General features: G+C 43.4%; 1 long non-coding RNA gene across 1 annotated transcript in view; it reads right to left on the reverse strand.

Annotated features, from left to right (window-relative positions):
• Positions 1-15,483: 15,483 nt before the first annotated feature.
• LOC138259203 (uncharacterized) overlaps positions 15,484-16,348 on the reverse strand; it is a 208,446-nt gene continuing 207,581 nt past the window's right edge. Inside the window, exon 5 of the long non-coding RNA XR_011198670.1 lies at positions 15,484-16,243. This is a non-coding gene — a long non-coding RNA (uncharacterized lncRNA). The remainder of the gene's footprint in view (positions 16,244-16,348) is intronic.

The raw sequence follows: 16,348 nt of genomic DNA on the forward strand, positions 1-16,348 counted from the left end.
TTCAAGATCCTTCCAACACAGAAATGTGAGGAAAATGAGTTTTTTAGTCAACATTTAAGGTTTCCAAGGGATTCTGGGTAACACAACCTGGTGAGAGACACACAATTACCCCATCCTGGGTTCCTCTAAGTGTCTAGTTTACAACAAAATTACAGGTTTGCTAGGTTTCCCTAGGTGCCAGCTGAGCTAGGGCCCAAGAGCACCAGAGCCTCCCACTTTACAAAATAACAGGTCAGTTTTTTGGGAAATATTTGATGTATCCATGTTGTGTTTTGGGCTGTTTCCTGCACAGACACCTGGCCTATACATATATCCCAGTGAGGTACCATTTTTATTGGGCGATTTAGGGGAACACCGAATTGTAGAACAAGTGTTATTACCAATTGTATTTCTCTGCATGTGCACCTTCCAAATGTAAGACAATGTGTATGAAAGAAGTCATTTTGAGAAATACACTCTAATTCACATGCTAGCATGGATACCCACAAATTCAAAGATGTGCAAATAACCCCTGCTAATAAACTCCATATCTTGTGCCCATTTCAGAAATACATCCTCAATACCTACTTTTCATTATTTATATTTTACTGTATGAATTGGTCTAAACCCTGTGCACAATGACAAACCATTGCAAGGTGCAGTTCAGTTATTGGCTCTGGGTTCCATGATTTCTTAGAAAACCCACAAACCCTATATATCCCACAACCTGAAGAGTCTAGCAGATGTAATGGTGTATAGCTTTTGTGAACCAGCCACTGTGATGAGAAGTTACAAATAACTTTCAATATATTTGTATTCCAACACTTGGTTTCTTTGGGAAAACCCTAAAGGATCTACACAAATGACCCCTTACTGAATTCAGCATGTTGTCTAGTTTTCAGAAATGTATAGCTTTCCAGGATCCACCATTGGTGTCACACCCATTTCTACCATTAATTGGGAGGAGGCTGAAAGCACAAAAAATAGACAAATTGGGCTATGACCCAGTAAAATGCCAAAACTGTACTGATTTTGTTTTTTTTATTCAAGACTGCCTGTTCCTGAAAGCTCAGAGGATTGTGATTTTAGCAGTGCAAACCCTTAGTTGATGCCATTTGCAGGGAAAATACCGGACACTTTTCTGCAGGACGTTTTTTTCCCATTTTTCCCCAAAAAACAAATGTAGCTGTATTTTGGCTAGTTTCTTGGTCCCCTCCAGGAAAATCCACAAACCCTGGGTACCTTTACAATCCCCATGATGTTGGGGAAAAAAAGATGAAAATTTAGCGTGGATACCTTATGTGGACAAAAAGTTACGGGGCATGGATGGGGGAGGCCTAACAGCGAAAGGGTTAAAGAGAGTTGGAGACAAGACAGAATGGACGTGGATATTTTCTGAAGCTGCTGGCAGTGCCAACTTTGGCATCTTCTGGAGGGGTCACTGGTCTGGTGCGCGGAGCAGTGGTCTCAAGAGTGGAAGAATAGCGGGTGAAGCATAGCATTTCTGAAGTTTATCCAACTGGTCATGACTCTCTATGATGAATCTGCAGATATTATTCAATGTGGACAATATGGTGGTGGTGCATGTGGTGAATAGACAGTTAGCCAAAGAGCCAAACGTGCTGGTGCTTAGGCTGCTGAGCTACTTTGTATTGGGCTGCCTAAACTGCAACATTATGTTTAGAGTGTGGCATGTACCAGGCATAGACAATACCATTGCAGATGCTCTGTATCGTTCGCAGTGGCAGATGTTCCGTGGGCTACCTATGGGAGCAGCCAGAGAAAAGACACTGATGCCACAGGAATTATGGCAGATAGGAGTCAAAGGATTCAGCCACTGGTGTTAGGCTCCATGGCAGAAATCATAAGACAAATGTATCTGCAGACTTAGACAGAGTCTGTGGCCTCCAGGACTCAGCAGCAAGGAACAGAAGAGGAGTGACAGAGATGCAAGGATATAGTACAGTTTATCATGGACATGTTAGAAAAAAATTGCTCCTGGGTAACAATCTTGGGTAAGTTAGCAAGCATTGCATTCATGGGCAAGTTGTTTTGGGGATTCACTTTCTCAACAGGTGAGTTGGGTAAGAAGCTATTAGAGGGGTCACCAGAGAAACTGGCAATGGAGGGGGACAAATGCTAATTGCTATTGTGGTCGGTATCACAGAAAGTCATGGAGGAACCTCCCTTTGTGTGTCATGATCCCTGTGAGCAGGGGCTGTTCATGTTCTTGATGAGATTTTTTTTCGGATAGCTGAGTTGTTTGGTGGAAGAGACGATTCAGGATTAGTCTGGGCAATGTGGATATAAGAAGAAGCAAGATTTTGATACAGCTGGAGAAATCTAAAACTGACCAACAGACTCAGGGTAAGACAGTTACTTTGCAGCAATATACTCTACATTGGCTTTGCCCAGTGAACTTGACCTCAATATTCTAACGGGAGACAAGAAGAGTTCAGGGTATAGTTTTAAGCATCAGGATAAATTGGATGAGATTTTGTTTCAGTTACTGGCAATACTTTGGAAGGGAGTAGCGCGTCTGTGTTTGCCACTAGCAGAATTTGGTACCCATTAATTCCGCATTGGGTGGCCACAGAGGCAGGCAGGAGGGATTGGTCTGTGGACAAGATCCAGGAACTGGGCAGGTGGTCTTCGATTTGCTACAAACGGAATGTGAGGGAGGCGGGGGAAGAAGTGGAACGAGATGTCATGACTAATTAAATCTGCACTGTTTCTTGTAGGCTTTGTTTCTTGTAGGCCCGGAAAGGGAGGAACTAATGGTTTGGGTTGTGGTTGATTCATTCATGACACAGACATAGAAGCAAGCTCTTAATAGATGACATGGAACTCAGTTGGATTTTGTTGCAGGGACTGCTAAGGTGCAGTAGTATGGGGAAGGGAGGATGCTGTGGCAAGAGCTATTGCCATTACGAAATGGGTTACTGTATGGGAATGGATGTCTGAAGGTGCTAGTGGTGCACCTGGGGGAAAATTACCTGTGGCAGGTAAAAGGTTTGGCAATGTTAAAATCAATATAGCAGGAGAGGAGGCCAAGGTGAACTGAACAGGGACCTATGTGTTGAGAACTCTGTATCCAGAATGGCAGTACAAGGCAGTAAGTTTTTTACACCAGAACAGAGTACTTTTGTCTACAATGGGCATGGATCATTTTGCAAATGAGGGAGGTGTTAGCGGAGGCTATGGGAGTGAGACTTTGAAGGTCAAGTAGATGGAGGTGCATTAAACAATGGAAACTGAAGGGGCATGATGAATGAAAGGAACAGGGGAGCAGAAAAAAACTTTTTTTTTTTCTCGGGTGGTGGTTTGCCTAGAGGTTGGCATGGTTCAATCTGTTTATTGCTGTTGGGGGAATTCGTTTGTAAGGGGAAGTATGTTCACAGCTGCTGAAGGCAGGAACTTAAAAGTGTTACTGTTATAGGTTTCTACCTCAGAAAACAGAATGTAGATACATGCCAGGTTGGATGATTTGGGTAAGCATTGGGGGGCATATAGGGGACGTGGTAGGTTAAAGGTTAGATGAAGTTTGATGTGTTAGTGAGGTCAGTTAGTTTTGTAAGGCAGAATTGCCAAGAGTGTTTAATGTTTATGATGTGCATTTGTTTCAATAAAGCAGTCTTTTTCACACTATAACGTGTCAGTAGTCTGTGCTGTACCCTATCGTCCAATCGAGGTTTGAGGGCGGATGACCAAAGGGAGGTGTTCCCCAACCAGGGAAAGTCAGGTGAGGTGGTACAATGAGGAAGTTTCTTTTGTAAGGAAAAAATGGCTAGGGTGTTTAACGTTTGTGATCTGCACCCGTTTCAATAAAGCTGCGTTTTTACACTATAACATGAAAGTGGTCTGTGCTGTACCTTCTTGCCCAAAGCCTACAGTGTCCCCTTATGGAAGTGCGTGCCCTTCCAACAACCCACAAATGCTGCAACGTCTGTGAAAACAACTAGACATCTACCCCACGGAAACAGAAAACAAAGAAGTTTTCAACTGCTGTACCCAAATCAACAGGGGAGGAATAGTAATACATTCTGTGCTAACTACAAAGAAATATCTTCTAAGTATGTTTCCTGATACACATACATTCTTCCAACCACGCATATACACGGCCTTTCTGCAACAAAAAAGACAAGACAGAGCACTACAATTTAATGCAAGTGGAAACAGTACACTACACAAAAGTCAAGCATAAATAAAAATGTTTTTTCCAACCTCCAGACTAGAGCCAGAGAGTAAAATGGAGAATCCATCGCCACACTCAAGATGTTCCACAGTGAATAGACTATTGTCATCCTTGGGGCATTTGGATTTAGATAGCTCTTACTGAGGTACTGAACCACTTTGTAGCGAGCAGCACACTACTCCAAGACCCAAGGTTAAACTAGTGGTTATTGTTGAATTTTGCGATTAGTCATGTGCTTTTAGGAAACATTGCATACATTTACTCCAGTTACTTTGTGATATATTAATACCAGTTATGTGAGATCATTGGTGGGGGTTATGTGTTTCAGGTGAATGGTTGGTGAGATAGGCTGGCAGAGATAAGGTAATGTTAGATTACAGCGATAGGGTTTTAAAGAGGAGCGGATGTGATCTATGAAATGAGATGTCAGCAAGTTGCAGAAGTACAATTAGGATTGAGGCAGGCATGAATGAGACTGAGAAGGCTATTCTCAGACATAGAAGGTATGCAGATGATAGTAGGTAGGAAAAGTGTCCCTCTGGAGAAAGAAAGGAGAGGAAGGAATCAAGCTGGAGTAGGTCAGGGTCGATGTTTCATGCAAGGTTTAAGAAGTATACTGGTAGACGTCTTTCTGAGTTAGCAAGCAATCAGAGAATGTAAGCTGCAGAAAGAAACAACATTATGCATAGTGGTCAATGTCTGGGGCAGGGAGCTTCAGCATGTGGTTCCAAGCATACACATCATTTAAACACTAAAAGCCCTAGCCTGTTGAGTCCCAAACCTAGGACAGCCCTTTTAAACAGAGCCTGAAGTATCCAAACCTTTGCACAGGGACTGAAGTCTGCCAAAGAGGGGTTGGTACAGGAAAAATAAAAAGTCTAACTTAAAGATCTTCCCTCACTATTCTGTAAATTAAAGGTTTTTTCACCCACTCACTAAAAATGAGTTATTTGGCACTGGCTGGGAGTGTCTCGCCAATGTGCAATCAGATGTATACTGTTTTGTTACCGAATCTCATTTAAGTTTATGTTGCACATGTTTGTGTATGTGACTATTGAAGTATACGCATTGTATACATAAGCGAAGCAGCATGATGAAGGCCTGTGGGTTCTATTTTGGAGATCCCTGGCCTGTTCCCATGCACAAGTTGGGAGCGAAGCTGTTTTCCTAGACAGTGGAAGAGTATCAGGATGCAGGAGGGAGGAGACAAGGGCAGTGAAGTGAGGACAAATGAGAAAAGGTTTCCGCAGAAATATAAGGCCCTTCATGTAGCACTGTCACTTGGTAGAAGGTGGGGGTGATGTGGGGTGCGTATCTGTTGTTCAGAGTAAGAAGGGTCTTTTAGGTAAAAACGACCATTTTGCCTCTTTCCTGATCACTGTTTTTGTGGCTGTTCCTAGCCAGCTGCATATAGTTCACACTTCTTTGAACCTCTGTTGTGGGTGGTCCATCCAGGCTGGAGCATCACCCTACACAGAAGGCTGTGTCTAAGAACTGCATAGAGAGGTACTTCTGCACAAGATCATTCTGGTACACCACTGTGGCCAGACGCAGTCATGATCCAAGATCTATTTAATAAGGCAGTGCACTGCAAATACTTTCATCCATAAACACGCTTTTACTGCTGTTTACTCACTATCCCTACCCCAAGCACATTAAACGAGGCAGCCTGCATACCTAAACTTTTTACCTGTCTACTAGAGACTTCGGTTGCAACACAGATTGGAAAATAGGTCATTGATATTAAAGCATCCATTTGTTTTTAATCCAGGCCTGTACTGGGAGCTCTGCATGTTGTTAACTCATTACACAAATTGCACTTCATGCAATCAGTTACACATGGTTCGTGGCGCTAATCAGATTACCAAATACAACAGATGTGACGTTCTCCAGGGAGTGTTTGATTTGCAGCACCGGTTAGCGGGTGCTCTGGTTGATGAGAGTGGTGTTTAGTCGGTGAGCACACAGGTTAGTGGGTGAAAGAGGGTCAATCCAAGGGTGCTGTGGTTAGTGATTGTACTGGCTATTGTGAACGCTGGTTAGTGTGAGCACTAGACGCAGGTAATTGGGTATCCACAGCAGGTGCACTAACCTGCTAAGCTGTTTTTACCAGCTAGCACAAACATGACATGAGCAATGAGAGGAGGAGCAGTACGTTAAAGCCATGATGCATTTGAGGATTGGGCACACGTATTCGTAGGCTGATATGCTTTCTTACACAATACAAGCTTTTTTAAGATGAACAATGGTATGGCAAGTAATGCTGCTCCAGCCGCTATTTCCTGACGTTGCTTCTGCCGACAGTTTGTTCTATGATCAGGACTAAGAGGTTGTGCAAAAATTAAACACTAGCAAGAGCCTGCTGTTTGTGAACTAGGGGACACAAAACAGACCAGCATGCACACAGATTCAATTATTCAATTATTGATAAAGTGCACACTCATCTGCATCAATGAGCTGCACCGGACTCACCTCTGTGCATCTGGGAGGCAGCTCAGCCGACCCCAGCAGGGCGATACCAGGACGTAACAAGAACAAGACCACAACCCACGACGGGGACTGGGTGGATCGGCTGTTAATTACTGATGATAGCCTTCTGTTCTCCTGTTCAATTTGTGTCATTGGATTTATTTGACTTCACTTTGTCTCATACCCTCTTAAATTTTGGACCAAATCTGCTTCTGCGTTCTCCAGGGCCTTAGTGTCCCCAGTTCCCTGTACATCGGTTTTGAACTTGTAATTTGAATAGGAAGCATTGCCTTACTTTCTCCCTCACACTAATGTAAAACATGGCCAAACCTTTCTCGCAGAACACATGGAAACTGCTCATATCAACAGGCCACAAATCTTTCATAGGGTTAAGTTAGAATTCATCCAAAATTTGGTAAATAGGTAATTCTCCTTATTCTTCCTCCTCATACTCATTCCTTAGCTCATAATGTCTCATGGGTCAGATGGTCTGTCGTATAAGGGTCTCTGACTAGCCTGTAAATTGCAAAGATCTTGACAAGGTGTGGTTCTTTGAGGTGAAAGATGGCATGGAACTAAGGCCCCTGAATCTTAAAGTCACTGTGCTCGAGACAGACATCCTTGTTTGAGCCATCTTCAATCTTGAGAAGCTTAAGCCCTCCCAGTCATCATAAAGCAGCTTGACTCAAATATCACCGCAGACTAGTTTTCCGGCATCCAGCATTCAGAGCCATTCACATGTGTTACACTCACTCACAGTCGGATCACTTAAAACCGGGCAAGCTGGGCAAAACAGGTAACATTCAGGCTCCATTAGACACTCTCAGGTTATTTGCCGAGACAAGACCTTGATGCAGTAAGTACAGCATAGCTGACACATTCCTTCAGTGCAGGACAACGTTTTTCTTGCTCATATTGTTATTACTTATACATACAGAGTGTGACTACAGGCTTGCCTTGCCACTGGAAGACCGATGGAGACACAGTCTTGCTTTTGATATGTATGTAATGTTTTCCATTCATGTATTGTATTGTGTGGTAGGTCTGTTGCAATTGAGTGCCCGATCACAGAGGTCATCACTGTTGTAGTAGATGTGCTCACATAAACACTTTATGATAAATCCCTACCTGTCTGCAGAGACTATAACCACGGCAAGGGATTTTTAAGCAAAATGCATGATGGCCCATGCCTATCATACTGTTGTGAAGTGTTTTGTTTCATATGAATGTGCCATATAACATGGCAGGATAATTATCTCCATATAAGTTTTAGGTGTCACAGAATATAGTACCAAATAGGTGAAAAGTGTATTTGAACATGCAGAGTGTGTGACGTTGCTACACTTTGCTGTTATTGGATAGTGTAACTAGGAGTGGTATCAGGGAGTGTAATCCTTCGTCCTGACCAAGGCACAGGGAAGGGTGACTTGAAACATGTAGACCATGTAGAAAAAAGGGTCATTAAAACCACACATACTTTCTACATTTCTTCCCTTTTTAATCACACTGTCTAGAATACAGAATAAAGCATAGCTTTCCTACCTGATAGGTATTTTTAATTCACAATAAAAACCTGCCAACTCCTACTTAGCATTATTTGTTGGATACCATTCAGTGCTCCTGTGTATCTCACAGGTAGCAGCATGCCCCATTCTGCAGCAGAACAGGAAGAACCCTATGATGAAGCATGCCACCAAGGGGTAACCTTGGTGGGTGAGGTTTACACAAAAAAGCCTTGCACTGTTTTACTACAGAGTAGATCTACAGTTTATTTCTGGGTATATGTAACTAGGAGCAGGAGTCACTCTCCTCTGGGGAATTCCTCTTATCTCTCCCTATTTCTTTTATAGATTATTTCATTACCACACACAGCATTTACTTGCCCCACCACAAAGTGCCATACTTTTCCTCTTAATTTAACAAGTAATAGGCATACTTATTCCATTCAGATATGATACCCTTTCATAACTGCCTGTCACAGCCTACAGATCTCTGTCAGTGATTTTTTCTCTGTAATCCTTGTTGAACTTTTGTTAAAACAATTTAGAAATAGATAATAATAATAATCTAAATAGTTTTTCAAATTGTAAAGTCCTAATTTTAGATATAAAATCTTCCCAAAAGGTGCAGTTGCTTGTAGTCAAATAATCATGAACGTCCTGTGATGGATTTCCTGTTTGAGAGTTTTTTCGGGCATTTGTGATATTACCAGTCCTAAAAATACTGTTGTCAAAGCACAATTTCCACCATACTCAGGTTTGTAGTTATAGTAAGCAAGTATTCAAATTCAAATCATTTTGTACATGTATTGTACTGTTGCTATACAGTATAGTGAAACTAACAGGTTGGTAAACATATAATGCAATGTTTCCAAAAACGTCAGATGATATTTTTTTTTCTGGGTATGGATTTTACAGGTTTGGAATTATTGCAAACATACACAAAATTGACAAGGCAGAAGCAAGCTTTCATTTTTACTTTGCAGAGAAGTGAAAACTTTATTTAAGCCTACATTTTGCAAACTCTTTGTGGCTGTGATTTCAATATCTATATGCTGAAAAGTCACAGAAAATATTTTAGGCCTGATTTAGATGTTGGCGGTCTTACCGATAAGCCGCGCTGGCAGCAGGCCTGAAAAAACGTCACGTCAGCGGTCTCCCGCCCGCTGTATTTGAATGTATTGCGGCTAAGCCAAAGACTGCCACAGCGGAGTGCACTCTGTCATGCCAGCTGCACCTTACAGCCAATGTGGCAGACTCCAATGCTGACGATTAGCACTCTGTTGCCGTCCTGGCGGCACCACCATACCAAGCCTATTGAGATCACACAGTTGTGCTGGTGGTGTGTCAGCTTTGGGTCCATGACGGCAGGAGTCCTTTTCGGGACCCGTTCAGTTTAGTACCATGGCTGTGGCCATTGGTTGGATGCCTGTAGCCCACACATGTTGCAAATTGGACAATTGTGAACACCTGCAAAGCAATCTATATAACAAACTCCATTTCAGACCATGATCCTTTTCCATTCCACTGCAGAGGACCAGACAGCCAGCCAAATCCACAACATGGGAGTCAGGTTTTTTGATTCTTTTTACCTCTCGATCTGTGCCTTTTTTGTCAAACTATTTTTTTTACATTACCCTTCATTTTTTGAGCACTAGTTTTGTTTAGATATATTTCACAATGTCAGGGAGCAGAAATCCTCGTTTCACAGAGGGAGAATTGTCTGTTATGGTAGATGAAATTATTAGATTAGAGCTAAAATTGTTTGGAAGACAAGTCCAAAATACTACCATTTATCAGAAAAGGCAAATGTGGACCTGAATATTTGACAGGGTGAATGCAGTAGCCAACAACCTGCACACACAGGATGAGATTAGAAAGAGGTGGAATGACCTGCAGGGGAAGGTTACTGCCCCCCAAGCATCACCTGGAGGCCCAGAGGACTGGTGGTGGTTCTCCTCTCCCCCCGCCCCATTACAGCTTTCCCAGGGAGGAGAATGTCCTGCAAATCCTCCATCCTGAAGGCTTGACTGGAATCCCTGGTGGGGTGCAGACTCGTAAGTCAGACCTATATATGTCTCCCTAATCACAAATGGAGTCCTGCTTTTAAGGTAGATTTTTGGAATGCCGCAATAACCTTCACTACACAGATATAGCTAACTGTGAATAAACAAAATCTGTTGTGTCATACAAATTACCAGCAGTATGGGTGTAGCTCTCCTTCTAACAAAATGCATTATGGATAGTCAGATTGTGTGTAGTTCCCCATGGATCTTCCCTTGCATGGGCTCTACCCATTACTGTCTATCAATGTATGTTGAGCTTAAAAAAAAAGGTCCAAATCTACATCCATTTTCACAAGAGAGTATGGTGTACCTAAGGTGTATTTTCTCCTAATCACATTATATCCATATGTGTCTACCAGTTACAAATGAGTTTTCAACTCTAAGATAGTCTTTGAAAGTGATATGCATAACTTATTTCTCAAACAAGTATTGTCCACAGTGTCAACAGATTACTAGAAACACCATGATGCTCTGTTATTGGATCTGATAAACATAAGTGGAATGTTATGTTGTTACACTATCCTTGGCTGCATGGGTAAACATTGAAAATAACACAAAAGACAATCATTCAATTTCACTCTTTCTAGGTTTTAGGTTCACCCTTTTGTAAGCAACAACAAATCAAATGCACAAACTATATTTTAAACACATATCTTCTGTATTTTTCACAGGTCCAACTACCCAGCCCAGTGCATCATCGTCTGCCAGCCAAGACACCTCCACTCCAGCCCAGGAGCAAGCCTTCAGTGAGGACTCCAATGCTGCAAGTCCGGATGATGAGGAGCAAGCTGGTCCATCTGGTCTATCTTGCCATACAGCTCCAGCGACTCACACCCAGTCCACAGCTACAGCTCCCACAACAGCCCCAACAAGACCTCAGCATGAGGACCCCTTCACTTCCTGTGCACCAAGAACCAGCACACCAATCCTGTCCCCTAGTCCTGGCTATTTTTGAGCCACCAACAGCTCAGCATCCAGTTTGGCCAGGATGAAGTTGTTTGGGACACACTTCAAGGCCACAGACTAGTTGAGGAAGGGATTGAGGGAGGGGATCTTTGGGCCAGCCACTTGGTTGTTAGTTAGCCAGACCACCCTTGACCAAGTCTTGGGATCAGTTCAACAATCCCAAGATGTGATAGGCCAGATCCTAAATGTGCTGTGGGACATTGAGCAGGTGCAGAGGGAGAACAATGTACAATGCAGAGATGCAGAACATCAGTTCCAATTTGACTGGGATGATGTATGCCATTTATCACATTATGCACAGGGCTTTTCCCAGTCCATCTGTCCATCTGTGTTCCCTCAACATCTGGCCAAAGTACAACACTGCCAGCCACTGACAGGGAGACCCTGCCACAGGATGAGCCTGCCCCTACCTCCCCAGACCCTGCACCTGTGCCCCCTCCTACCCAGAGTGGACAGTCTACTGGACCAACAGCAGAGGATGGCAAGACCAATACCACCACCTCCAATAGATGCCAAACCTACTTTCCTCCTTGCGTGCCTACCCATCACTCTGTTGACTGTTTCATGGTACCTTCACCTTTTCAGAGAACAGCAGTATTTTTGGGAACTGGATGTCAAACTCCATTTGGCTCTACTACCATGTTTCCATCCACCATATTAGACTCTTCTTAGTTTAGTTCAACACTCAGTAAGTCAACAGCTGCTATACTGCTAGCGCCCTGGAAAGTTTTAAAATACTGCCTACATTTTAAACTTTTACATTTTTAGTCATTTTGAACTGTCGTAGTTTGGGTTTGCACTCTGCTACCCACATGGTCCCTGCGGGTCCATTGAACACTTCACTCCTTCTGTCAGGAGCTAATCTTTGCTTCCCTCCCCCCCTTGGATCGTGTTCAGTGGCCTCAGGGGCAGGGATTTTCGATTTAGGCCTTGGGCCGCCATCTTTCCTCCTCTCTTAAAGCACACGTTAGCGGTTCAGATTCTGCTCTCCCAGTCTGCTGGCCTATATTTATCCCTGATGCAGGCTACGCGCAGCGGGTGTGCCGCTGGCCTGCCAAAGGAGCACCTAAGGCAAGCCCGTCCGCGCCATGACGGGTCTAGGGGTTGGTCCCCTTGTCCCTTTAAAAGGGAAAAGAATTAAGTACCCTTCCGACCTCCTCCTGTCTATGAGGCCGGTCCCCCAGAGCGGTTGCGCTCATAGTTCCGGTCCCGCAAACCTTAGGGACCATTGCACCGTATGGTCCTGGTTTCCATGATTAATCCTGGATAAACATGACTCTGTGGCCCAGGAGGGAAGCAAATGTTCCCTCCTACTAGCAAACTGCCGGTCCTTGGTACCACACAAACTAGATATATATCTGCTTCTGGAACAACTCTCTCCTGTGGTCTTTTTTCTAACGGAGACCTGGCTTCATGAGGGCTCGGCCCCCGATATTGCTCTGGCTCTACCAAAGGGCTATTAGATAAATAGGCTTGATAGAGCCTCCACTAGAGGTGGGGGCATTGCGATTATATATAGGGACAACTTAACTGTCTATTCACATCCCATGCAGTTAAGAGGTAGTGAAAGTATGTACTTTTCCATCACTTTGAATCCATAATATACTCTTTCAGGTGCCCTGGTTTATCATCCTCCGGGTCCCCCCGAAAATTTCCTACAATCCCTTGCAGATAATATAGCAGAGCTAGTATGCTCCAAACCTAACTTTACACTGCTGGGTGATTTTAACATTCCTGCTGAGGAGGCAGAGAATTCTGTCACCAAATCCTTACTTTCTGACATGGATGCTTTAAACTTAATGCAATTGATTAAATGCCCGACACACGTTAGGGGCCATACTACAGACCTTCTCAAACATTACAGAATAGACTCCCACGCCCCCGCCCTCTGGACTGGTCAGATCACTTCCTGATAACCCTTGAACTAACCATTTCCGGTCCCAGAAAACTCCACCATAATACAGCCCTACCCATCAGACACTGGCGTAATCTTAAAGCCAGGGCCTAGATTAATACCCTGGATTGGCTGGAACCATCCACCAAAGACAACATTAAGGACATGTTAGAGTCTTTTAACAGTTGGATCATCTGCAGCTTAGATGTGCTGCTGCCCTGTTCCACAAAAGTCAGAGGACGCTGTAGGCAGGGCGCCCCCTGGTTTTCCCCACACCTTCTACAGCTCAAAAGAGAATGTAGAAAACTGGAAAGGAGATGCGACAATCCTATGATAAAGCTCTAAAACTAGGTTACAGGAAAGCCATTCAGTCCTACCATGCTGAAATCAAAATAGCCCAATCTGCTTATTATTTGGCTAAAATTGAGCTGCCGTCAAAATCCCCTAAGGAGATCTTTCGGATATTTAACTAAATTACCCAGCCACAGCAGAACTTGGCACTCTTAGACGGCTCCCAAGAGCATGTTAATACCCTTGCAATATACTTTCAACAAAAAGTTCTAGATATCTACTCGACTCTCCCTACATCTACTGCTCAGGCCCAGGAGGTGATGATACAGAAGACTTAGGGTTCCGCCATCCTCTCATAATTTCTCTCAATATCCAAAGAATCGGTGATTAAATACCTTTCATCTCTTAAATCAGGTTCTCCCCTTGATCCAGCCCCTCCTCATGTGCTGGCACTAGGCGCTTCATTGACAGGACCTGTTATTACAAATCATTTGAACTCGTCCCTGTCCGGGAGCACAGTACCAGAACAATGGAAACATGCCATTGTTAAACCCCTGCTGAAGAAACCTAACCTGGATGCCTCACTGCTTAGCAATTACAGACCTATATCAATGCTGCCTGCTCTCTTCAAAATAATTGAAAAGCATGTCCACACACAACTTTCCCGCTTTCTAGAGGACAATAACATCCTTCATCCCACTCAAATGGCCTTTAGACCGCTCCACAGTACTGAATCAGCATTGATCGCTGTCACTGAAGAGGCTAGAAGGCGTTTAGATCAGGGTCTGGAGATAGATATCATTCTCCTGCATCTTAGCGCTTCATTTGATACGGTAGACCTTGATATATTACTTGGTAGGATGCGAGAAACTGGAATATCAGGGTCTGCCTTAGACTGGATTACATCCTTTATTAAGGGTAGATCGTATCAGGTCCTAGACAGATCCTATTTTTCAAAGCAGGTCAGGAACAACTGTGGAGTGCCACAGGGGTCCTCCCTCAGCCCCACGTTATTTAATATATACATGCTACCCCTGGCGGAAATTGTCAAGCCTTTTGGGCTGTCTCTGGTATCATATGCAGACGACACACAGCTAGTAGCATCACTATCCAACAACCCTACTGCCAATGGTCCAGTTCTTGGTCCATGCCTCCAAGCTGTGGCGGCATGGATGTCTCTAAGTAAGCTCAAACTTAAAGACAATAAGACGGAAGTGATGATACTTGGGACACCATTCACAGCCCAATCCCTCCATTATGGAGGGTTTGGGATACCTGACACTTCTAAAGGAATCATCAAGAGCCTCGGCGTTTGGCTTGATCCTCTTTTCTCCATGGCTCATCAAGCCAACAAAGTCTCTGCTACCCCTTTTGGCCTGCTCAGGCTGTTAAGGAAGGTTTTTACAATCCTACCTTTAGGAGCCAAGAGACTTATTATACAGGTTCTGATTGGTTCTCGACTTGACTATGGAAATGCCCTATATATTGGAGCGCCTGGATTTGTGATAAAAAAGTTGCAGGTGATACAGAATACCTCAGCCCGCTTGCTTCTAAACATACCTAGGCATGAATCAGTAAAAGCAGGAATTGCCTCCCTACACTAGCTTCCTGTGGCAAAACAGATGGAATTTAAGAACCTGTGCCATGTTCATAGGGCATTGCATAATAAAGGTCCTGCATTGCTTAGGACATTGGCCTCCTTCTATGTACCTATCAGACTGCTTAGGTCCTCCACAGCTTTCCTAGCAGTGAACCCCAGAGTGAAGAAGTCTGGATGGGGTGGAAGATCCCTGGCCTATCAGGGGCCCAAGTTATGGAACTCCTTACCACTTGGCCTGCCCATCACCAGCCACGAACTAACCTTCCGGAAGGCTCTAAAAACATGGTTGTTCAAAGCATAATTCTTCTTCTTTTTCCAATTTTGATTCTGAGTGTCCCGCTCTCAGCGCTGGGAGGCCTTCAGGTAGCCATGAGCTTTAGAAATCCGCATAACATAACCTCATACTTGTTTTTTTTCATCCGAATAATGTAATGGACACAGAGTACAAGACTCTTTGTTATGTACATCTTCCACCATCATGTTAGGGAACTACTGAAGCTCCATTTAGGAAATAAAAGTTGCAATTACAAAGAGGATATGTGTCAACAAATGTATTGAAAGTAAACAAACTCTACTGAGATTGTATGTGGACATACTAATGTTACAAACAGGTCCTTGTAGAAATGGGGTCTGGGTTACAAAAACTACTCCTAACCCCAATATCTGTGGCATTCAGGGTTATATGCTCCACTCACTAACTTGATACAGTGGAGGAAAGGGTACATGCAATGTGAACAAATTAAATAGGCAAACTATCACTGATGCATGACCTCAGTTGGAGCCATACATCGTGCCCTCACAACAGGAATCTGGATCAATAACACAAATTGTCTTCATCATGGCAGTGACAACATTTGAGGCCACATGACCAGTACAGAACACTGGGGCAATATCTGGCGCAATGACACATTTACCATTCAGTGGTGTGCTAACAAACGTTCTAACACCTATGGTGAAACACATTAACAGCTATCTCTGCATTCTACAAATTGAAGATTTAGCCAATGTGAAGAGAGAACAGTATGCTAGGGCTTGACATGTGGTCTGAGCAACTCAAGTGGCACATATTGCCTTGATGGCAGTATCACACAGAAAACAGGTCAGATACAATTTTCAGAACTTCCATGCTATCAGAGTACAAGTTGTCTTTGGAAATAATGTGTCCATCCCAAGTCAGTGTCTGTCCCAGGTTCAACATATGTACAGTTTGTACTTCAAAACAGCAAAATATCACAGCAAATGTCACAATGAAATGTTCAAATGAAGATGGCATAGTAAAGAGCCCTGAAAAAAAATAAAAAGGGAAAATTATTTTTACCATATATTAAGTTGAAAACAATTGACAAATCATGAGGACAAACATACTTAGCACACGCACAGTTCATCTGT

Source organism: Pleurodeles waltl, chromosome 2_1, assembly GCF_031143425.1.
Source record: "Pleurodeles waltl isolate 20211129_DDA chromosome 2_1, aPleWal1.hap1.20221129, whole genome shotgun sequence".
Lineage (NCBI taxonomy): Eukaryota > Metazoa > Chordata > Amphibia > Caudata > Salamandridae > Pleurodeles > Pleurodeles waltl.